This window comes from Magallana gigas, chromosome 3 (genome assembly GCF_963853765.1).
Source record: "Magallana gigas chromosome 3, xbMagGiga1.1, whole genome shotgun sequence".
In the NCBI taxonomy this organism is placed as follows: Eukaryota; Metazoa; Mollusca; class Bivalvia; order Ostreida; family Ostreidae; genus Magallana; species Magallana gigas.
The window spans coordinates 3517848-3541916 of NC_088855.1; the positions used below are offsets into that span (position 1 = coordinate 3517848).

The following is a 24069-nucleotide window of genomic DNA, read 5'->3' on the forward strand; positions in this document are numbered from 1 at the left end:
GTATATGCGCATATAATAACTGGGTTTTGAACTATGTCCAAGGTAACCAAATGAATGCTTTACCAATCTGAACTTTCTCATTTTCTGTACTCTTTGGCTCAATTCAGTCTGATATACAAAACAAAATAGTCACCTCACCCCACTCTACCCAAACGCACCCCCCCCCTCTCTCTCTCTAAATAACATATCCACCTATCACCAAAAAAAAAAGAAAAAAACTTCCCAAAAGAAACGATAACTATATCAAAATTAAATCACCCCATCCAATTACCAAATCATACAGAAATTTTATAAAAAAAAATGTCATGCCTGGTTCTTTTAGTGTATATAATAAATAGTTTTGAAATGAAATCATGAAATTTATTACCTTTTGTGTGCAATATGATACACCATGTTCTTTCGGGGGGGGGGGGGGGGGGGGGGGGCTGCCGTCTGCGTACTGGGATCTAGAACTACATATCTGCGGTTACCAATCAACCAAATGGGTGGCTCTACCGAGTAGTTCATAGATTTCTACTCATTGACTCCATTCTGTAATATTGGGGACCATCAGGAAACATGATACTTAACCCAAACAGCGAGGATGTGTTTGTGGATGCCATTTGGCAAGGTATTGTACATTTTTATCATTCAAAACGACAACAATCTATTGTTTAAGTACGTTTGTAAGTTTAAGATTGACTACCGCTCTAAGAATCGACTCAACTAAAGGTGTATTAAACTTTAACTTGCGTGTAACTTTAACTGCGTTAACTTGTAACAGTGAGGATGTTTATCACCGTGTGTTGAAAAGATCACTACTATACTACAACACCGTACTCTTCACTATTTTGAAACAATCTTGATTCACAACAATGTTGGGTTGTTCACACAATTAACAACTGCAATGTATGAACAATACAATGAAGGCAGTTCAGTAAGTTTGTGGAGTACCTGAAGTTTATAACAATCCTCTAAAACATATCATACTTATGTAGATTTGCACATTTTGAATATAAGACCGATTCCTCAAGGGACTATTGCAATCCATTACTTTTTTAATATTCATGACTTTCTCTTATTTTTTTTATTTGAACAGATTAATATTCTTAGAAATGTTGATTAAATGATAGAGAAAACCTCTGTATTGTTCATTCTTATTAAGCATTTATTCATTGAGTCTTTAGAATATTTATATCCAGCTGATCAAACTGTTCTCTAAGCTCTGGCACGTTGGTTCTGTTAAATCTGCAGAAAATGACGCCGGTGAAATCTTTCACGGGGGTCTAAAATGGAAATTCTGTCGTAAAGGACTAAATCATTATGTTGCTATGTAAAAATGTTGCAGACGTTTAAGCCGTGTCCTTCAACCCAACAAAATAAATAGGGCTTTTACATTTTGATACGGGGATGGAACACAAATATACAATTATAGTTTGCATAAAAGATGATCCATCAACTAACTAAAGATTTTGCCCTAAATCATAGTGATACAACAACATTTCATGAAATAAACAAAAATTCCCTAAAAGTTTGAAATATGAACTTTTTAATCTTAAGTTTAATCTTTTTAATCACGTACCATATTTAACACACATATTTCATCTCCAGTTCCAAGAGCACATTTTATACAGTAAAAACTAGATATCAGCTGAATTCAATCTTACAACGATGTGTTTCAGGCTCTATTCAAAAGCATATTAGTGGGTCATTGACACATCCCCCCCCCCCCACGTTTTAGTTTGTGACATTTACACATTAATGTAACTTTGTTGACTGTTGTATGGTTTTTGAAAGGTACAAATGTTTAATAACTCCAAGAATTCTATGTCAAAATTACACTGAAACCAAACAAGTAGTGTTTTTTTTTTTATTTTTTTTTATTTTTTTTACAAGTTTTTAAAATTGATATCATTTGTTTCCTATCCAGAGTCTTGTTTGGGTATTTTAATCAATGACTCAATTGTTTTTACGCGAATGCTTTATTTGTATTTGTAAACAAGCTAGTTCATGTGGACATTAAAGTCAAGTATTCTCGCTCCGCAGCCAATCAATTTCAAGAGATTTTATATATAATCACTTCCAAATGAACCATTCTACATCATCCTCATTAAATTCTGAAGTTTTTAAAACAATTTAAATCCAAAATAATTTTAAACACAGTTTATGTAATTTTTATATTCAGTTCATACTTGACGCAGATAGAGTAAGGTTTTTGCTGTAAAATAGCTAATACTGCTATTTACGTAATAAGAACATTTATTTTATGACCGTTGTCATATATCATATTTTTTATTAGCTTAAAGTTTATTTTATTAAAGCCTTTAATTTCTTTTTTTAATCTATACAGTAGAAGTATTGCCTAAATAATTGGTGATCAGTTCGGAAGTACACTACAAAGTTTTTCATTGAAACCCAACTGAACCTATTCAAACAGCCTTTGTTTTATTTATGTTATGTAGAGTTTTAAAGCAGAAAATTCAGAAGAAAAATAAAAAAGATTGAAAAGTAGCACAAAAGCAATCTGAAACATTCGTCTGGGCCATCTACAACCATCTTTATACCGATGTAAACCTGTTCTTATTCCTCTTGTATCAATAAAAAAATCTGAACTTTATTTATCTTATTTATTTATTTTACAACGATTGACAAGAGTTCCACAACTTATATTCATATTGATATTAATGTAGTTATCTATCGTTAGCATGGATGTTAGCGCGAGGGGGTCATAATTGGTGTGGGAGGAGTACCCAGAGGAAACCCACGTGTCCAGGATGTAAGTTAAGATTATCATCTCACTGATTCACTGCAGGCACTGGTAGATACAAAATGTTCCATCAGAAAGTGGTTTGTGTTCGTTATTTACTTTAGACATTAAAGATAAATATCATTTCATCCTAAAACGTTCCTTTTATTGTCATTTATGAGAAAAATTTAATGTAATATAATATTACTACACCAAACTCTTATAACTCAAATTTTGGTATCTCAGAATGTACAAGGATTGTGCAATTCGGGTTGATTTCTGAAGGATGTTTTTTAAGAAAACGTGTAATCTTGCTTTCTTTTCAACTGACCTGCTTATATTAATATGTTAATCTCAAGTGAGTTTATAGTTATTGACAAATAAACAATACCTATCCCTAAACTCGAAATCTTTGATTTAAAATAATACCTGGAGCGTTTTTTTTTAGTGTTTGCAATTTATGGATATGTATTATTTGCCCTTAAGAAATCTATATACAGCACAGTAAGATGTAATGTTAGGTCGGCATCTTCTTTATGTACTCTCTTGTCTCTTTTTACAGTGGAAGTATAGAAATTATATCTCGTTTTTTATGTTATTGGTAATTCTTTTAATAAAAGCATAATTAAGAGATCTGATTAAGATAAGGTGCGTTTTCTAGCCATTCTGGAAGCCGTCTGTCCCTTCTCGTTAGTCCAGCCTATAAAGTCTCATGGTAACCCTCCATTAATAACTCTAAGTCGTCCGCTAAAAGCAGCTAACCTTATCAAAAATAAATTGAGACCTATACTGGCAGAGTATATTTGCTGAATAAGGATTTTGGGGTCAGAATTGTGGGTTCTAGTCAAACAAAAAATGACATTGTTAATGTTATAAAGTTACATGGCGACGGACGAACTCGTCATTGATTTATCAAAAATACAATTTTAACATGATAACCAAATATTTTTCTTCTATAAGAAACTTTTCTTCAAAATTTCTGTTGTCAAAAATAATTAAAAATTCAATAAACAAAAAAGATAAACTCATTGTCTAATTGTTACTGGTAGGTCTATATATTTCCCTTCTTCCGCTTCTGCAAGATCAGGCATGCGCAAAAAAGCCCTGCATAGTACAAAATGGCAATACCCTCTTTTAATCACATTTTAAGCTCCTATGTGCAAAGTACATTGCTACCAAGTAAAAATTCGTTTGAACCCCTCCCCGATAAAGTTCTATTTTTCAATTCACTTCTCAACTGACTATTGATTGATATAACAAGGCTTAGACGGTCGAGATTGAAAGCAAGTGATAATCTGAATTTCCAATAAATAATTCAAGAAAAGCTTCTGATTATTTGATTTTAGTGAATTTTCCTAGCAAGATCATCAGGAATATGAAAAATCATTTTTAAAGAGTTTTAAAGAAGTAACTCTTATTTAAGAGTGCTAATGGTTAGATGTTCGTCGTAAAAAGAAAATTATACGTTTTAAAAATATGGGATCAAATTTAAAAGCAATTAGTTATAGATTTGTACAAAAACTTACATTAATACAACGAGGATACGCTGTATTAGAATTGAAAAATAACTCAACCAATCGGCCGCGATTTTCTGTAGGGGAAAACCTTGAGCGCTAGATATAAAGCAATATACACACCATTAGATCGATTTCTCCTGTTTTGTTGTCACCAGACCGAGATCAGGTGAGCCGGAGCCTGCTGTTTTCACTCTCATTCGGCGATGTGTGTTCTCTACAGTGTACGGAGAAACAACTGACATGGCACAGCTTATAATGGTAGGTTCTAACTATCCGTCTGTTTTTCTGAATTAAGTATGTACTTAATAATTATATTAGATAGTTCAATTTAAAATAAAAATTACTTAAAATTTAATCGTTACTTGAATTCTCATTATTCTAATTTAATTCTTCAATGAAAATGTATTTTTTTCATGTGTGTTGTAACGTTATAAAGTCTTTTAAATGTTTTAATTTATATCCAAGAATTTGCATCTTTTTTAAAAGCTAGAAAACTAGAAGTATTTCAACGATCCAGGTAAGCCTTACATTTTACAATTAATAGCTAAGTTTATATATATATATATATATATATATATATATATATATATATATATATATATATATATATATTGTAGTCGGGTAAAATATATATGATGTAATCTTAATGCTAGAGCTTCAGTATATTATTCAATAAATCTTACGTTATAAAATTTAGATTTTAAACTGATGCACACAATTATGAGTATTGTGTATAGTCAATAAAATGAGGCGATTTTTTCTGTGAAACAATTTCATAAATACCAATTTGTAAGACAAGGCAAAATTTTCAAACGTCACGATTTCACTGCTTTTAGCACCAATTTTAAACATAGCGTACAAGAATATCAAGTTAGAACAATGTCGTAACGAAATCGTGATCCCGATCTCTGTTTTGATGTAATGCATTTATATGAGTTCATTACCACCACGGGCTGAATTTACTAAACTGCTTAACGTAAAAATAATTGATAAAACTATACTGGGCTCTCATGCTGTTTTCATGAAGGTACTGTATTTTGATACATAAACCGACCACTGTGGGAAAAAAGTACTTATCTCGGTGCGAGAGTTTTCAAATATATTTGTACTTATATATTGTGTGAATTTGTTTGAAGTAGCGTTGCAAATACAAGACCAGATGTTGTGTGGAATTTTTATATTAATATGATCAATTAATTCAATATAAAGAACATGAGATAAAAAGCATTGATAAAGAAGTGAAGGATGAACCGTACCCCGACAGGTGCTTCATTACGGATGAACCCTGAGGGTAGTTTATCCCGGGCTTTTTTTTAATTATCATTTCTTTCTACCTTAGATATTCGTGAAAAAAAATGTTTTACATATCAAAATTATAAATTTCGTTTGTGGAATTTAAAATTGTATCTGAATGGTTTAAAGGGACTAAAACGTTATTTTGGATCAATTTTTCTTCATTTTTTATGTATAAAATGGTTTACTTGCGCATTTTGAATGACTGATCAACATTTGAATGTTGGAAGTCAAATAATAAGAGAGACCGAGAGGCAAAAATTCATTGTTATTTAAACAAGGCTTGAGGCTTATATTTGTTTACAAATAATGTAAACGTACGGAATTACCATTTCTTTGACAAAATGACTTGTGGCAAACAATGTAAACTGATTCAATGTGCTCATAAATAATATTATCAACAGAAAAAAGCAACATTTGATTGAGACCTATATTAATAAAACACATATGTAAACAACAAGGCCCAAGCTTTGTTTACAAAAAAAGAAAAAAAAGAATTAAAACTCTGTAGCTTGCATATAACTAGTAATCAAAATTTGTCTTTCAAATTTTTACAAAGCATTATAAATCCATATTAACCATTATAAACATAAAAATTGAAAAATTAAAAAAGGTGTTGCAGAAATGCGGGATTTTTCCATAAACAAGAGAAGGCCATTTAAATACTCGTAACGCACGAGTCTTTCTAAATATAGACACAACTACGCAGACGGTTATATTTAGTCGGGGTCACGTGACCCCGTCTATTAGTTTACTGTCAGTAGAAGTTCAAACCGGAAGGCACGCGTAGAAAACATGAATTGAGTCTACGCGTAAGAAAATAGTGCAGAAGCTTTTCATGCATATCAGTAAATATATATTATAAAAACACGCATTAAATCGTTTTGAGTCATCTAACTATAAACCAAATTTTATAAAGAAAATAAACAAACATAGCATTATTGATCAAAATATTCTTGCTCGGGTTCAATGGTTGTAGTGAAATGAATTGTGGAATGAATTACGTAACTGAATGCACAACGCCGCCGACGATTCAGTTGGTGGACGAGCTCATTAATCAATATAGAAGAGGTTGAAGATTGAATCGAAAGTAAAGTTCCCAAACGCAATGTGCCATTTTCGAAAAGTTGTGAATTCTATTTTAACAATCTATCACCTGAAAAATACCGAACGGGGTTAAAATCTGGACGGGGTATGACTGCTGTTAATTTCTAAAGGAATTTTGTACATAGAAAATAAAAAAAAAGTCTGAATTTGCCTTCTCGTTCATTGACTCTTTAGTTAATGAAACTGAATTTAAATTTTGAACAATGCATTGTAAGCAAAATCTATATAGATTATACATTTTGGGTGATCAATAGATAAAAATAATACATACAATCTTATCGATTGAAGAACCAATTTAAATGTTAATGTTCATGTTGCCCGGCTTAGTTGGAATATACATGTATAATCATGTAATTTTTTTTAATGTTATGAGACATAACTTTACACTTTTTTTCTATACTTTATAACGGACAAAACCAGTCATATTCATGATTTAAAAGAATTTTTCATCAATAATCAATATCTTATTGTCTCTCATCAGAAACTCAGCTGTTCTTTCTCCCATCGGTAAATATCTCGCACAGATATTAGACCTATGAATTCAGAGATAATGCATGGTTGTTTTAAATTTTCAATTAATGATTTTTAATTTTTCGATATACTGGTATTACATTTTAATGCAATAAAAACATTATTACATGAAAAAAAAAATATATTAACTATTCCGGAATTCGAACCTAAAGGAAAAGATCACTCATGGTCAGGCTCAACTACTCGACTAAACTAAGAAGAAAGAAAAGGGGCGTACAAGGCATTGCATATCTCCCAGTCGGAACAATAAAGACGAAAGAATTTTAATTCCAGTTAGAATATTTATTTTTGACTTGTATGCATAATGACAACAATTACGTAATGTTCATGTTCTGTACATACAATGTCGGATAAAAATCGCGCTAGCACAGATTTGAAATCATGTTGTAATGCTTAGAAAGCATCAAATAAAGCAAAGGAGATGAGTACCAAGTACATGTATTATTGTATATTATTTATTTGTCAAAGAATGCAGTTCTATATTATACATGTACATGTACTGATGCACAGTTTCAAAAGTAAAGATTTTTATATGTTCCTATGCCATTTCAAAATCCTGGGTACGGGGGGATTTGTCAGGCCTTGTACGCTCTTGTCCTTTAATACATCTTTCTTTAATTTTGTGGGTGTTTATGTTTTTTTCACCAAAAAGTTAGAGTTTTAAAGATATGCCTCTTTAAAACAACAATCGGAAACTGCAGTTTTTAAGATTTCTGACTTGTAATGTGCACTTCAAATTGATTTTGATTCAAGGCAGTTTCCCCCAACAACGAGGATTCTCCTTTGAAAATTCGTGGATTTTGCCAATTTTTCTGTGTAACCAGTTTTACATTATTTAATTAATGATCTTATAAAAGTTAAAATGTAGTTTAATGATTGAATTATAGACTGCATTGTGTATAACGTTACATGTAAAAAAAATACATCGAATAATGTAACTTTAATATTTTTATTTTATTTGCACAATCTTACGGGAAAAAAGCATTGGAACTGCATAAAATTATGAGCGCAAATCGTGTCCAAGTCCCTTCAAACAGATCCTGGACCTCAGTATTATCTTTTCTAAAAATCTAATAGAAAAAACAACCAGTCTCTCTCTTAATTCTTTTGTTTTCAATACATGTGATTTGAAACAAATGACATCTAAATTAATCTACAAAAAATAGAATAAAATTGAAAAATGACTAAATAAAAAAAAAACGAAAAAGAATTAGAACTGCTTCGGTTTACTTCAGTGTTTGAATGCGTTATATGGTAGAATGAAAATATATTTTTTTTTTGGTTTATAATAAATCAGCTGGGATAGTGAACTATGAAATGCCGCGGTTTATTGGGTAATACTGGTGCCCTGCAAAAGTAATCTAATTATGGCTAACCGAAAAAAATGTTTAAAACAAAAATCATATCTGTATAAAGTGTGAAGACCTGTCAAGATTATATTCTCAAACTCTTCAAATTTTATCTGACATAAAACATGAGGGCACCGTTGTATGTAAGTTTTTATTGCACGAAAATGCCGTAGGTTAGGACAGCGAAATTACCCCCAAAAAGGTACGTTGATGTAGTTTCTTGATGTAGGCCCTTGTTCCTCTTCAATAATTGCCAAAAAAAAATCATTTCAAATTGAAGATCATATTGCAATTGCTGGTTATTTGCATTTTTGTCATGCTTCAGATCTGCATTTGCATTTTTAGATAGGTAATGAAGAAGGTCGATATGGCTCCAGAGGGAGTGATATTTAAAAGAATATGATGGACGACGCGGCTCCTTGAAAACCGACATTCTAGAATCGATCCACATTCCAATTCCGTTTTTTTTAAACAATTGCCTATTTTATGTATAGTGTTCTATATAAAAAAATCCAGCGATTAACCATACATGAAAACGCTTGGTAAACTAAGCTTAGAGTAATTGGATACTTTGTTCAATATGCATAGAATCGCAAGAGCATTGCTAGATGCAGAACTGTAGCTTATGGAACGCCTCGACTGCCTTATGTAGATAATCTTCATAATAGGATGATACTTCAACATAACATGCTGATACTTTAAACATTACATGATGGTACTTTAACATAACGTGCTGATACTTTATCATTACATGCTGGTACTTTAACATTACATGATGGTAGTACTTTAACATTACATGCTGATACTTCAACATTACATGCTGATACTTTAACATTACATGATGGTACTTTAACATTATGTGCTGATACTTCAACATTACATGCTGATACTTTAACATTACATGATGGTACTTTAACATTACATGCTGATACTTCAACATTACATGCTGATACTTTAACATTACATGATGGTACTTTAACATTACATGCTGATACTTCATCATTACATGCTGATACTTTAACATTACATAATGGTACTTTAACATTACATGCTGATACTTCGACATTACATGCTGATACTTTAACATTACATGCTGATACTTCAACATTACATGCTGATACTTCAACATTACATGCTGATACTTTAACATTACATGCTGATACTTCATCATATGATGGTACTTCACTATGCAGTAGTTCTAAAATTAGGGTTAGGGAAGCGTCGCCTAGGGAACAAAATACGCTAAAACTCAGAACATGTGGATGCCTGTAAAGTTTTTAACACTGGGCTGTTTCTCTGCATGTTTCAGAGATTGATCAGATTGGACTAAGGTCCACTAAAACTTGTTTAGATCGAGATACTCAACAAATGCTACTATTTGATTAAGTGTTGTCTTTTAAATGGGTCATTTTTAATCTTAAAGAATGGCTGCATTGTGAGTTCATTGGGGCTCAGCGCATAAAAACCAGGGGGTACCAAAAGTCCTTCAGGGAATTTTGGTCTAAAAATGTGCATTCAGAACCCAATCTTTTGGTGCTTAGTCAGAGCGAACAGCTAATTTTATTAAAAAGCACCTAAACAAATACTTCTGTCATTCATGTAGATTGGACTTATGGGGATTAATGGGTTCTTCTTGGAGATCCACGTGAAAGAGTGGGCAATGAAAGCACTGATTTGTTCAACAGTACAATTACTGCTAAAATCAGATTCAACAGCAATGCAATGCTTTATCCTTTGCATGATCTTATAAGTTGCATGTGTGGTTGTCGTTCGCCTGAATACATTGCACCAAAACAAATCATATGTTTCGACAATATTTTTATTCAGTAGAGATCCTCTCTCATGAGCTGTAGTGTATTGTGTACTTCTTCAGTTCCAGCTTTTTTTTATTTTATTTTTTTTTTTATTTTTGTTTACACATAAATTCACATACACACATATTTCAGACATATTTCATACATTCCAAGATTCTACATAATGTAATATCTTATTAATCTAAAGGAAATAGACTATCCGTGTAGTGTGAAAACGTGTTTTCTTGCCAAAAAAAAATATATAGATAAAAAAATAGCAGTAAACGAAAAGAGAAAAAGGGAGATATAGAAGAAAAAAAAAACAATAGAAAAGGGGGTACATGTATCAAAATATTTGTTCACAAGTCAATATAATTAAAAAAAAAAGAGAATTGTTTAAGCAATCACATATGTCAAACTTGTTATAATTTCTCACAAATTGTTTGCCAGTGGTTTTCATAATCTGAGTATCTACAGTTTTTTTATAGCATATATTTTTAAAGCAGAATCCTGTTTTTCTATTATTTGTAGTTCCAGCTTTTTGACATGATCCAAACTAGTCTCAGTGGACCTTAGTCCTATATGATCAATCTCTGAAACAGAGAAACGGCCCAATGTTAAAACTTCCCTATTTTTAGAACCACCGCATAGTGAAGTACCATCATGTAATGTTAAAGTATCAGCATGTAATGTTGAACTATCAGCGTGTAATGTTAAAGTACCATCATGTAATGTTAAAGTATCAGCATGTAATGTTAAAGTATCAGCACGTAATGTTAAAGTACCATCACGTAATGTTAAAGTACCATCACGTAATGTTAAAGTACCATCACGTAATGTTGAAGTATCAGCATGTAATGTTAAAGTACCTTCATGTAATGTTGAAGTATCAGCACGTAATGTTAAAGTACCATCATGTAATGTTAAAGTATCATCATATTATGAAGATTACCTACATGAGGCAGTCGAGGCGTTCCATAGTAGCTCTCCGGGAAAAAAATATTGACAGACCGGAGAGCTACAGGGCCACCCATTGAAAAAATTGTATATTTATTCCGCAGAAAAACGTGCGCTAGTTTTCGACTAATTTACCTTATTTATACGCAAATTCAGTGAAAACAATTAGTACCATTAAATTCTTCATGCAATTTACTACTGATATCGTCTCTTCACTTGCCTCGGATAGTCTTTTAAACACCATCACCAGTCCCGTAAATTCATGTGGTGCACTTTGTTTACATGTAAAAATGGCGACTCTCGATCTCGATGTAAATTCAACATACTTGATTTTCCGAGGTCGGTAGCGTGTTTCGGAGAAAGTCTGAGGCAAATAAAGAGGCGATATCAGTAGTAAATTGCATGAAAAATTTAATGGTACTAATTGTTTTCACAGAATTTGCGTATAAATAATGTAAATTAGTCGAAAACTAGCGCACGTTTTTCTGCGGAATAAATATACAATTTTTTCAATGGGTGGCCCTGTAGCTCTCCGGTCTGTCAATATTTTTTTTCCCGGAGAGCTACAGTTCTGCAGCTAGGGCATTGCAATCTCTTAACATTTTGAAATAAACTTCTATTATTTACTAAGGTTATATATTCTTAGGTAATGAAAAATAAACCATCAACATTGCTCTCCTAGCAAAAAGACCCCCTCCAAAAATACATATATTTCATGACCATATGTAAGGGCCTTTTGACTTAAACCTTGGTCAGTTTCATTAGCCATTCATCAAATGCCGGACCCCCTTTCCCTAATTCCTTTTTCAGTAGGTGCGTGGGCAATACACATATAGTTATTGACCCAAACAATACTTGTAGTAAAAATATGGGATTGGTTTCATCTATTTTCTACTTAGAACTGTAGATTTTCTTTATATTACAATACCCTGGCATTCTATAGAAGTTGTCGTGGTTATGTTCGCTAGAACCACCCTGTCGAAACCCACGTACAATGACAAACCGTCGCCTATGTTGAACCAAAATCAAACAATTGAACCCTTTAGATTTTGTAGATGGAGGGGTCAAGAAAATTGGAGGCTTAAAATGTAAATTGGCGCAAGAAGCGCATTAATGAAGACGTGATGACTGATAGTTGACCCTTGCCTGTACGGAACCCTTTCCGGTAACCGTTTTGTTGGTATATTTTTTATGTCTCATTACACTGATCCCGATGTCCTCCATCACCAATAGAGACGTGTTTTATAAACCGGTGGATTACGTTTTATCGCCGTTTTTTATCCGTTGGGCGAACGTTGGCGTTATCAAGTTAACAGTGACTGGAGAATTAAATAGCCACTGAATCAAATTATTGTTCTAAATGGTGACAGGGTAGTGATATTTGTCGACTACTGTAGTATAGGGTCACAACTTCTGGCGACTAATTAATAAACCCGTGTGTCGTATAAGCTGTGCTTACTAGATAGCGGTGTAACGTGATTACCTACCATTAGAATCAGGAATCACAAAGGATCTATTTTGGTATATCCATTACTTTCATCGAACATCAGAGAATTTCGCTGTAAAAACCACATGCTAAAAGTATAGGGGTGATTTTCAACTGAACCAAACACAACACTTTTATTTAATTTCTTTGCCTGTTCTGAAATAGAAGCCGTGGTTTCATTACTTTCATTAGATGATCAAGGTATTGCTTTGTCTTTCGTGTTAAAGATAAAAGAGCTCAATATATTTTCAAGTGTGAGGTAGCCCTTTCTTCAAAAGGAGGTATCTTAGAAAAGCTTTTAATAAAGGTTCATACTTTAACGTGCTAATTGAAAAGAGAAAAGGAACTAAAGATAGAATCAGCTCGTTAGTTTAGATAAATCTTTGTGGTTATCTCACAGTTTTGAGGAAGATGATTATTCTTCGGTGGTTTATTTTTCACATCATTCACTACAGTTCTATCACTCTAAGGTGTAAATTCAACACCCCAGACATGATAGTTGTGGAAGCTGTGTACCAGAATAACCTTAGGATAGTTAGAACTGATAGTTAGAACTAACACCTTACGTCTACGTATGACACCGCAACTTCTCGGGACTTTTCGAAAGAGCTCAATTGTAATACGTAAGCATCCATGAAAACCCCCCTTTATAAAGGAAACTTGATATAAATGCAGAATATTTCATCATTTATTGAGATGTGTGCTAAACATCCATTAAATATCAATGATATATCCTAAAATATACCACAGAATAGACAGTCTAGCCTGTACTTAAATGGATGGGAAGTGATTCAAGTTTTATAAAATTCTAACATCCGGTAATGTTAATACAGGCGTTAAAAATTGTAATTGCAGACTCCGGTCTTCTCTCCTTTAAACTGCTTGACAGTCTGTGCATGCGTGAAAGAACCTCTTATCAACTCAATATGGATGCTAAAATCTTTTCAAGATATCTTAACAAAGTTATTGCGGTGGTTAAGAGAACCCCGTAAACACATTTTGTCTTGTGATATTGGATTTATTTGCCACATAGCCATATTAATGGTACATTAGCTGTGTTAGTGGAACCATTTCACTTCATAGTGTTTGGTTAATTTTGACAGTTCCTGATGAAGTCTTTGATGGTCTTCACCCGTTCATTTCGCAGAAATATATTTGCACTTACGTTATTCATTATTACCAAGTAGATTGTCTTATACTTTTGGTGACCGTTTTACAGCTAGCATGTCTCTAAGATAATAATTATACTTGATCCGGGAACATTGCATAAGCATTACAAGTCCCGTACAGACAACCCCTAATGTCTTTGTATGCGCTAATAAATAGGTTTCGAGAAAATTCGGCGAAAGAAGTTTTATAATGGATAAAACCGATTAGAAAAAGAAGAGTTGTTTAAAATCATTATTTTTAAATCATCTGTTGATCAATCTTTATAAAAACAAAATTTAAAAAATGATCTGTAGTTTCTCACGGCAAGTTTAAAATCAATTTTCTAAACCATAACGGAAAAAAAGGATAGACGATAGTCCCTTCGGTTTCACCGGTAGGGGCCTATCTTGAGTTATCTTAGAACAATCGCATCTTCTCGGGCCTTTCCGGCATTCGGAAAAACGCATTGAACGTATTGCATAGACGTCCATGACATTCCCCTTTTCATAAAATTTCCATGACCTGTTGATATGTGAGCTAGACTTCATAAAAGTCAATGATATACCCTGAAATATACCACAGAAGCGACATACAAGGCTGTCTAGCAGATACTTATTTTAATAGGAAGCGACTCCATTTTGTATCAAATTCTAACATCCGGTAATGCTAATTCGAGGTGTCTTTCCGAGCTTGCCGGAAAGGCCCGAGAAGTTGCGATTGATCTTAAAAAGGAAAAACACCATTGCCAGTGTTATTGTAAATATCACATAGGCCTACAGATTTCTCTTTGAGAACAATGTTCGTTTGATATATAATCCTTTGAAACACTGTTACATATGATCAAAAACTTTCACTTAACAGGTTAACGCTATGGAAAGATAATGCCAGATATTTTAGCAGTGCTTTTTTACAATCATGCTTCAATTAATTTTCTTGAATGATTTTTATTTTTTAGAATGCTAATAATGAATATTTCTATAATTTTCTTATGAAAATCTTTTGCAATAAAATTAATCAATAACTAAAAAAAATAATCAATAATTAATAAACTTAATCATGGAATATGAGGAGATTCTGTCATATTTGCAGATCATTCTGGACCTTTTTTCAATTTTTTGGATTTGTGAATGATTGCCACTCTGTTTGTTTTTTTTTCCTTGACTAAGTTTTGAAATAGGATAATCTCTGTAGTTGAAATCGCTGGGCTTTATGTACATATGTCACGGTACTTTAGGGAGACGTAACTTACAAAGTCGGGAAACTATTTCTGTATCCGCTAACTGACCTTTCCCCTTTTTAGACCCTACAGAAATGCTTGTCATGCATTTAGTCAATTTCCATGGGTTTTGTTTATATCTACGAACAAGCATACGATGGAATGAGAGCTTCTGTCCGTTGATAAGCCACCATTGTAAGTGAATTTGTTCACTTCCCTTACAAATTGCTGATTTTACAATAAGGACATACATCTTTTTTTGGATTATTTCAATAGAATAGATTAACAACACCGTATTGGCAGTCTCTGACATGCTTTATTTTAATCTATCAGTACATCATAAACTATTCGATTGTATGCAAATATAGCAATAGAGTAAGTTATATGATCAACATCGACTTTTGGGTAGTTATGATGCTAGATCTTCAATGAACCAAACAACCAATCAATCAAGATGAATCAATCAATCAATGAATTAAGATGAATCAATCAATAAAATCAATCGATCAATAATTTAAACAATATTTCAATCAATCAATATCCAAGTCAATAAAGTATAATCAATGTTTTGCTTTAGTGAATGTCTCAATGTGACAATCAATGTATCAATTTGATTTATTATGACAACCAAACAACTGCAATGAATGAATAGAATTATTCAACTGAATTTTTTCCAGGTTGAAGCTGAGAAAGGGCGATACGCTACTGCGCATGCGTATGATAAGGACAAGATTAAACTTTAAAGGCAGTCCAAACTCATATTGTTTGATTTCTTCCTTGCACTTCTGACCCTGACCAAGGCACAACCTTTATTAATCAGGCTCATCTTCCGAAAAATTATACATCAGACATATCTCTTACTAGCTCATATTGATTCCAGTTTTATGAATTTGACGCTCAAAATACGGTATTTAAGTATACTATGATCGTACATTTACTATATATGATCAATTTGCAGTGGTCAAATAACGAGTATGTTGCTTTGTGACCATTGGACAGCTGGAATTAGGACGAAAGTTTGACGGCCGGATAAACAGATATAGCTTTTTAAAGGGGCATGGTCACGATTTTGGTCAAATTTTATTTTTATGTTTTTATTATTTACAATGCTTTAGAAATGCATTTCTAATGATCAAATTAAATTTTAAACTCATTCGTAGTGTTATAAGCAAGATACAGGACTCACAATTCTTTAACATGTAAACAAGGCTCGTGCCCTGTTTTTTGTTTACATAGGTTCAAAATACCAGTAAAAAAAAAATTCCAGATTATTTGTCTATCTTTTTATTTATTTTAAGCTAGATGAACAATTCCTAACGTTTAACACATTCGTTTTAGGTTTATAACTGAAATTTTTACTTCAATGTTCAAAATGTAAACAAACGCTTTGTTTACATAGCGAAGAATTTCAAGCTCTGTAACTTGCTTATAACTCAACAAATGACACTCAAATTTCGGTTGCCTATTAAAAATACCTTTCTGGCACATTGTAAATATTTAAAATCGGAAATATAATTTTTGACCAAAATCGTGACCATGCCCCTTTAAGCCACGAGTACAACGTTCTTGAAATTTTGAATCTGATCAATAATCACGGGAAATATGTAGCTTTGATGAGAAAAATATATTGTATTATTCAGCAATCTATCAAAAAGAAATTAATGATCCCCTGTTTCTTGATCGCGTTTGTGTCGTTATTAATTTTATCACAAATGATCCCCATTAATCAAAACCAGGAAATAAAAACAGATTATCTCCCCTGTTGCTGAAGATGAACATGGGTCTTCTTGATACGCTAAGGAGAATAATGTCATTTGGTTTGCAAAATTATTCGAATTTAAAAAAAAATCTAATAGTGTAAAGATTTGTTTTTGTACTTTTGTCTCCAATTAATACAAAACTCTTCAATATCTGTCATTATCTTTTAAACAACACATGTATTATAAAGGCTGAATTTGCAAATAATCCTGTTGCCAATAACCTATGTCATCGAAGTTTCTGTAGGGCATAAGAAGAAATCATGTAGGGGCAGTAATGGAGAGCTAGAACAGAGGTGGTGGGTTAAGTCTCGCATGATTGAGCAATGTTATTCATTGTTCCATTTGACAACTGTCGTACAGAAGTTGCGTTGAGGTACTACTCTTATACGTTTAATTCAACGCATGTCGAGTCTTGAGTAGGCCCATGGGTCGTAATTAAAACGAGATATAGCCTTTTTTTCCGGCAGGACGCATTCAATTAAGTTAAATTACCGATAAATCATTTCTGAAATGCAAAAGACTCGTAACTCTCGCTTAGGCGACGGCCCCAGGAACCTGATAAATCCCGTTTGGTTGAGGGAGAGAGAAAGTCGGCGTCTTATGAAACTTGAAGATCGGAGACATACACTAATTAATTTAGTTCTGACAAGGGACTAAGGAGGGTTACAGCGGCTGGCGGATTTTAATTAGAGTATTTAGTGTCAGTGGCTTTGTGACGTTGTGAGGGTTTAAGAACCTACCTGTCAGATCAGCTCCGCTGAAACCTTTATAAAATCTTCTTGTGATTAAATGGAAGTCCCCCCTCAATCAAGATGAAGCATTCAAAGTTATGAATATTTTCTAACATATTAAAGTGTACTTTTACGTCTTCTTTCACGAAAGCAATGACTAACGATTTGAATGACTGGGATCAAATGTTTGGTACCACCCGGTATAGAAAAGCTGACAATTCAGTACCGAGGGTCCCGACAGTCATTTTGAATAAATTTTGTATGGTTAGAAATGCATTATCTGGTAACTTTTGAGAATAGCGACACATTTTGTTTAATTTTCTTGTTATTCTAGCAAAGTCGTTCTCCCCATGCGAAAATATAAGATGAACGTAAATGAAGGCAGCAAGATTCACTATCTGAATATATTTGCCTTATTCATAAGTTCAGAATCCAGTGGGACCGCCATACAAACAGAGATTATTGGAAACCCATCAGTCGCTCTATGGCAGTCGACCGATTAAGTTGTTTTTTTTTACGGAATGCGAGCAAATGTTAATTTTTCTGCCAGCTCTTCGGGATAATCGTTCGTGCATGTATTCTTTGCACTATTAAATGTAAGAAACTGGACATCAGCATGGTTGTAAGCATGTTTGTTTTTGTTGTGTTGTCATTTTTTTTTGGGGGGGGGGGGGTAGGGTTGAGGATACAATGGATGCACTATTATATTGAGAGCAAACAAACACAGTTGATATGACAGCTTGTGTATGTTTGTTTTACTGACAGACAAATAACAGTAAGAGCTGTTTTAACAAGAGCTTGGACTGACACACTCCAATTTGATGAAGGTGGGTCTACTCATGATTAACTGGCCAGTCATTGACTATTAGATATGAATACATTAAACGCAATGACACTAGTTCGACTTTATCCAGGGATGTAAATTTCAGTTGAAGCGATTTTATAACAGTCTATGAAGATTTATGAGCTTATCTTGGCGAATTAGAAGAAATGTCAAATTTGACAGCTTGTTTTGATAAGCAAACTAGATAGACTAAGTAACATCCCTCCAAAAGTCCAAGCTCTTGATAAAACGGTTCTACCTAAAAGGAGTAGAGGAATTTAAGTCATGATATAGTGTGACCGTTACGCTGTCAATCTCTATTCATATTCCATCAAAATCCAAATTTGATATCTAATCTCTATTATCCCTATCCAGTCACAATTTATCGATATCCAAGTTCGATATCTACTGTAACTATCAAGTCAACCTTTGTCACTTTCAAAATCTATTATCTTCTGTCACTATCCAATCATCAACATCATCAATGCCCATTCACATTTTCCGACCCAGATTTTTAGTTTCTCTATAAGTCATTCTTTATACATTTGAATTATCTAACTCTGATATGCATTATAATAGTCAAGTTACATATAATCATTATCATGCTCTGATATCTACCACCAGTCACACTTCCCAACTCTGATATCTACTGTCACTATCCAAGTACATATGATAATTATCATACTGTTATATCTACCACCAGTTACACTTTCCAACTCTGGTATCTGCTGTCACTATCCAGTCACATACAATAATTATCATTCTCTTAAATCTTCCACCAGTTACACTTTCCAACTTTCTGATATTTACTGTCACTATACATTCACATATAATTATTATTCAACTCAGATATTGGTCACTATGGAGTCACTCATCATCATCATCACAATCATCATCACAATATCTTACCAATTTTAAAGGCAGAGTTACTATAGTATACATTTTTTATTAGATTGGTACGGAATCGAAAAGTTACCTGTAAATAGCACATACACATGTTTAATTACACTGTAACGAATATTTAAATGCAAGGATTTCAGGAAAAAATAAAAAACAACTTTCGCACTGATGCCTATACATGTATTTTCATGTGAAAGATTTTTCGAAATTGTTAGCAGGAATTATGCAAAAGTAAAGAACTAATGATGTTTATGAATAATATAATACGGCTCCTTGATTATTTCGTCTGTTTGGGTAATGGTTTTTACGACTTTTTGTTCATTTCTAAACTCTCTTCAATTTTTTCTAACGTAAATTTTAATATAAGTATTTACAGGTAGTTATATCTGACAATTATCAATTATTTTTTACACACGGATAATTTCCTGTGACTGGTTAATTAGGTAAACGAGGACGCTTTCACTTAGATTAACAATGTGTACCACCTCTCGAAATTTTCTTATTGACCCCCCCCCCCCCCCCCCCCCATGAAAATCCATGTATCTCTTTTTCATTGAGTTAGCGATAACAATGTTTTGATCATATGCTATTTACTGTCTTGGAATTCATGTTTTATGATTGAAACCAGTTTTCTTCTGGTTCTGATATCAAAGAGCACCAATAAGGAGAGTCTCCTCCTACCATTAACAATATTTATGAAGTTTGTTTAACAATCCTTTCCAAATCTGAGCATTCCGGTGAGACCGCACTTGCCAGGTTTTAAATCTTAGCGCCGCCGAAGACAAATCCGCCTTATTTGATGGTGCCTAAGTCGGTAACATCAATCTGAGGCTGATTCTCACCAAAGTCATCTAGTAAATCAAAGGGCTTGGGAACTTGCTGCAGGCGCTTATTCATGGTTGTATATTACTTGCTCAAGAAAAATCGGGTTTAATACACGTTGCCCGGAGTTCTTACTTGCTTTATTTATTAACATACGAAAAAAAGGAGAATTGGTAATTGAAAATGTACGAGGTTATGTATTTTCTACACAGCTGTTGCATCATTGTGAAAGGATAATAAATATTCATTATTCAGAACCGGAAACCCCGATTTCCCCAGCATTCCTGAGAGATGTTTGTACAATCGTCAACTCACGTCATTATTCGACTTCTGGCGAGATCTTTATACCCACTGTACTATTTTGAATCACACACAGATCTAAAAAGAGGTTGATCTTTTAATTCTTCAGGGCTTTCATATTTTGACCTAACTTTTTATTCTTTTTCTTTTTTCTTTTTTTTTTCTTAACATCTGTTGTGTATCTGCTGTGTTTATTTTATGGTGTTATACAATACACAGACAAATCTGTAATTTGAAGTACGACATCCAAAAAGACTGAGCGAACCGATTGGTTAAGTGGTTAATGCTTCAGTGTTTGTTTATCCACTAGTACTTGCTTAACTGACTAAGTAATTAGTTGCTGATAAATTTTAAAAAATATTTGTAAGCTGACTGATCGAAATATTCAATACCATATCAACAAAATGACCGTGACATACTAGTATATTACGAATGTATTCTTTGTTTACTTTGCGTTTGAATAGATTTTGTTTTGTCCTATTTTTTCTAAGCCATGAGGCAATACGTTATAAATCCAATCCAAGTCTGCTTTATTACAGGTACTTCTCTGTTGACAGTTTGTTTTATTCGAAGGATTTATAACTAGTTTTTTGTGAACTGTGTCTTGTATCTAGAATAAGATTCTTAGAAAGAGCAATTACCTTCCTCCATCACAAACCTTGAACTTTGAAGAGACCGGCAAGGAAATTAAAAAAAAAAAACTATCCACGTATTCAATACAGCCAATATAGCCATAAACAGGAACAACTGCTAACAGATCCATAAAAACGTTCGTGTGATTGAGTTATCTGTTTTCGTGCACTTTAATTTCTTTTACCAGGATTTTCATTCGAAGGTGTATGCACGCAGAAGGCGAAAATAACCATCTTTATATACTTTAAAATCACGATTAGTTAGGTCTCACAAGATAACAGGAAGAGTTGGAGGCTATATTCTTGCTTCTCTCAGTCATTAGGAATTATTTAACCCCGCAATTACTTTGTCATACTACCACTGGATATGGAATTTTTTTGCTGGTAGCAAAGAAGAAAAACGACACTCTTTGTCATTAAATAGATGAGATTTTTTAGAATCATCCTTTCCTTTAAATATTTATCCTCCATTTATTTCTTTAGCATTGTCTTTGAAGTAATGTTTACCTAACACCTTTTTCCTATGTGTTACAATACCGTTGATTATACTTTCATGTGAAATGTTAAACACACTTGGCAACGGGCAACACTTTATAAATAGTGCCTGTTTGCGAGGGCAAAGTTGAAGTTGACACCCCTCATTGAACATTGAAATTTTTTTGATTATCCAGAACATTTTTGCAAGTTGCCTTACATTATTGGAGGCAAATGCGACCGACTTGCCATGTACATATACCCATCTCAACATGTAGCGGACCTGTTTTAACGGTGATTTAACTCGTTACCCTCTTTAGTTCATGTATTAATGAATGAATTACATCTCTGATTTCACCCAGTAACGTTGCTTAAGCAAACCTATATTGCACATAGTTTTGTTCATATAAACATTATCTGTAATGTTCACTTGTTTTAATATTTCAATCTGTAGCAACAACTGAAAGTTTGTGTATGGTAAATCATACAAAGTGCCCTAGTATTAATGGTAATCTTTTGTATTCTTTGTAGGCAATGAGAGAAGCTTGCAAACTGCTGTGACGATTTCATTCTAGGCCGAAAAACAGTCTACGATATGGACGATTTAAATCTTCAAAACCACGTGGACTATCCAGACATTCTCGTTGTCATTGGTTACCTCATGACCTTTAGCCTTGCCGGATCGGTCGGCAATGCGTTTGTTATTTACATCTTTTCAAGGAAGAGAGAAAAATCAACAACAACGGTTTTTATCCTTGTTTTGGCAATGACCGATTTTTTCACGTGTTTAGTTATTATTCCATTCACCATATATTACGAGGTTATGGAAAAAAGAGTGAACAGCAATGTGCAGTGCAAAATCTACATGTTTTTGATAACGACAAACATTCCTTTTTCAGCTTTCATCATGGTCTTAATTGCGTTTGATCGATATTTCAAGATTTGTCGTCCTTGGAATCAGTGCTTAAACATCCGAATGTCCAAGAAAATCGTAATAGCTGTCCTGCTTTTTGCATTATCTCTTGGAATTATCCCTTCTCTTACTCACAGGGTTTATCCCATTTCAGATGAAACTTCGACAATAGAAAACAATATAACTAGTCCTGTTTTTGATTGTGATAAGCAGAGCGCCCATAATGGAACCGTAATGGAACTAAACAACACTGCCTACCAAGGTCCGATACCAAAATTAGATTGCCCCGGAAATGTGTCTAGCAATTCATCTGATAACAGAAAGAAGTATGAAGGGTATTGCATGCCAGTTCTTGAGTATTTTAGTCAAAGTTTTATGAAGACATACCAAAACATCTACGCCTCTCTGTTTTTGATCTCCTGTGTATTTGTCACCGTGCTGTACGCCCTGATCTTCAAGTCTATCACACTGAGGCGGTACAAGAAGAGTAAGCGCGCCTACAAGGGGATGGACCGGAGAACCAGTACAGCCATCACGAACACGTGCACCACGCGCCTGACGACCACGGAACCTCCTGATACTGACCAAAACCGGCGGGCGCCCACCAACAACAATTACGTCACAGAGAGCAAGCGATCGGTCCGGAACAAGCTACGACTGGCCAACATCAAGACCGCAGGGATATTGTTCGTTGTTACCATTGTTTTCATCCTGGCTTTTCTGCCGGCCTGGTTAATTTCCATTCGAGTGATCAAACCCGATATCATTGTCTATTACTTGTATTTCAGCCATAACATTGCCAATCCTATCATCTACGCATTTTTCAATGTTACATTTAGAAAAGACATAAGGAATGCAGTTTATTGCAAATGAAAAATTTTCTCCTATTATATATATTTTGCGCAGATGCAACGCTACTGATGCTGTAATTCAATTCAATTCATTTTAAGCTCACCTTAGCTGAAAGTTCAAGTGAGATTTTGTCAGTCGTCTGTCTGTCCGTCTGTCTGTCTGGAAACTTTTCACATTTTCAACATCTTCTCAAGAACTACTGGGCCAATTTCAACCAAACTTGGCACAAATCATTTTTAGGCAAAGGGGATTCAAAGTTGTGAAAATTAAGGGCCTTGCCTTTTTTCAAAGGGAGATAATTAGAAATAAATGAAAATTTTTGAGAAATTTAAAAAAATCGTCTTCTCAAGAACCATTTGACCAGGAAAGCTGAAACTTGTGTGGTAGCATCCTCAGGTAGTGTAGATTCAAAGTTGTGAAAATCATGACCCCCAGGGGTAGGGTGGGGGCCACAATGGGGGAGGGGGTGGATCGAAGTTTTACATAGGAATATATAGGGTAAATCTATAAAAATTCTCTTTTCAAAAACTAATCAGCCAGGAAAGCTGAAACTTGTGTGGAAGCATCCTCAGGTACTGTAGATTCAAAGTTGTGAAAATCCTGACCCCGGGGGTAGGGTTGGCCACAATGGAGGGGGGGGGGGGGGGGAGGGGGGTTGTGGATAGCAGTTTTACATAGGAATATATAGAGTAAATCTTTAAAAATCATCTTCTTAGAAACTAAACAGCCAGGAAAGCTG

The 24069-nt window shown here is 33.7% G+C and overlaps 1 non-coding gene across 2 annotated transcripts; it reads left to right on the top strand.

Moving 5' to 3' along the window:
* The first annotated feature begins 497 nt into the window (after positions 1-497).
* Positions 498-23289, top strand: LOC105326586 (uncharacterized). 2 transcript variants are annotated; one of them, XR_010711700.1, is made up of 4 exons: positions 498-610; positions 4398-4500; positions 4729-4759; positions 22097-23289. It is a non-coding gene; the product is annotated as an uncharacterized protein (transcript). The 2 variants fall into 2 exon arrangements; XR_010711699.1 differs by lacking the exon at positions 498-610 and having other exon boundaries at positions 4284-4500.
* Positions 23290-24069: the final 780 nt, after the last annotated feature.